This window comes from Lupinus angustifolius, unplaced genomic scaffold (genome assembly GCF_001865875.1).
Source record: "Lupinus angustifolius cultivar Tanjil unplaced genomic scaffold, LupAngTanjil_v1.0 Scaffold_1276, whole genome shotgun sequence".
In the NCBI taxonomy this organism is placed as follows: Eukaryota; Viridiplantae; Streptophyta; class Magnoliopsida; order Fabales; family Fabaceae; genus Lupinus; species Lupinus angustifolius.
Window position 1 is genome coordinate 1 of NW_017728599.1, and position 1488 is coordinate 1488.

The 1488-nt window shown below is 61.4% G+C and overlaps 4 non-coding genes across 4 annotated transcripts; 1 reads left to right on the forward strand and 3 right to left on the reverse strand.

Moving 5' to 3' along the window:
- Positions 1-105: 105 nt before the first annotated feature.
- Positions 106-187, forward strand: TRNAL-AAG. The gene has a single exon. It is a non-coding gene; the product is annotated as a tRNA-Leu (tRNA).
- A 65-nt stretch (positions 188-252) lies between these two features.
- Positions 253-325, reverse strand: TRNAR-UCG. The gene has a single exon. It is a non-coding gene; the product is annotated as a tRNA-Arg (tRNA).
- Positions 326-425: 100 nt separating this feature from the next.
- TRNAN-GUU lies at positions 426-498 on the reverse strand. Its single transcript has one exon. It is a non-coding gene; the product is annotated as a tRNA-Asn (tRNA).
- A 68-nt stretch (positions 499-566) lies between these two features.
- On the reverse strand, positions 567-637 carry TRNAG-GCC. Its single transcript has one exon. It is a non-coding gene; the product is annotated as a tRNA-Gly (tRNA).
- Between the last annotated feature and the right edge of the window lie 851 nt (positions 638-1488).

Here is a 1488-nt window from a genome sequence, read left to right on the forward strand (position 1 = left end):
CTGGGCGGAATCACTCGTTTTGCTCGGGATCACGGCACAACGAAACCTGCAGTCGGGAGCGCGCGGTGTCCCTTTTTTTCTACGCCCATGGGCCACATGCGTGTGGGTAGCGTGGCCGAGTGGTCTAAGGCGCTGCATTAAGGCTGCAGTCCCTTCGGGGGCGTGGGTTCGAATCCCACCGCTGCCATCCTGGTATTTTTTCCGCCGCGATGCCAACCTGAGCCTTCCAAATAAAAATTATAGTGGGTGCGCCGACCGTGACAGGACTCGAACCTGCAATCTTCGGATCCGAAGTCCGACGCCTTATCCATTAGGCCACACGGTCCTCTCCGCATCACCGCTCGAGTCATCCACTGGGGCTGGGCGGAGGCTGCCTGGAAGCTGAAGTGGAACTGAAGTGAACTGTCTGCCGACAAAAGAACGAGCGCCCCCGGGTGGGGTCGAACCACCAACCTTTCGGTTAACAGCCGAACGCGCTAACCATTGCGCCACGGAGGCCGACGAGGGTCCCAAACCGTTGGCAACTAGCCGTGGTGATCGCCTGTTGGGGCCATGGATGCAAAAGATGCATCGGCCGGGAATCGAACCCGGGCCGCCCGCGTGGCAGGCGAGCATTCTACCACTGAACCACCGATGCGTCGACACCCAGTGCGAGTGACGGTCGCGAGGCGGTGCCCAATCGGAAGTGCACGTGGCGCGGCCCTACCGAGGGGGGCTGCTGTTACGCCGTTATTACGCAGTAAGTGTACGGAGTATGTAATGCGAGGGCAGAAACCTCCCCGGGGCGGACATACAGACACACCCACACGCAGACACCAAGCTGTATCCGACCGAACGTGCGTGGCGCGGGCGGGGCGGCAGGCGCACACCCGCGCGCAGACACAGGTTGTTCTTCGCGCGTATACGGGCGCCCAGCGCACACCCTCGCGCAGACACGAAGTTGTTCCCGACTACGGAACGCGCGTAGCGCGGACGTATGTGCGGCGGCAGGCGCACACCCGCACGCAGACGCACGTCGATTTCCGGCATCGTTCGATCAAAAAATGTGGAACGCTTCACGATTTTGCGTGTCATCCTTGCGCAGGGGCCATGCTAATCTTCTCTGTATCGTTCCAATTTTAGTATATGTACCGCCGAAGCGAGTACGGGAGTGAGTGGCGCTGCTGACCGTATATGTACTGCCTGTGGGCGGGCTCACTCTAGCCACGGATCGTAGCCCCTCTGGACGGGCTGCCCAGGCTTCCCTCCGATTCTGGCGGCCTCTTCGGCGTGGCAGGCGGACGGCAACTGCCACTGACCTCGCATTGGCATTGCGTCCGTGTCCGTGGCGATGGTCTGCCCACGGAGACAGAGCCTCAAAGGTCAGCCTCTCGCACCGTGTCCTCGACGGGGGAGCCGCCTAGCGGCCGTCCCCGCAACCATCTAAAAAGGGGGCGACTACTAGCGATCCTGCCAGGATTCGAACCTGGAATCTTCTGATCCGTAGTC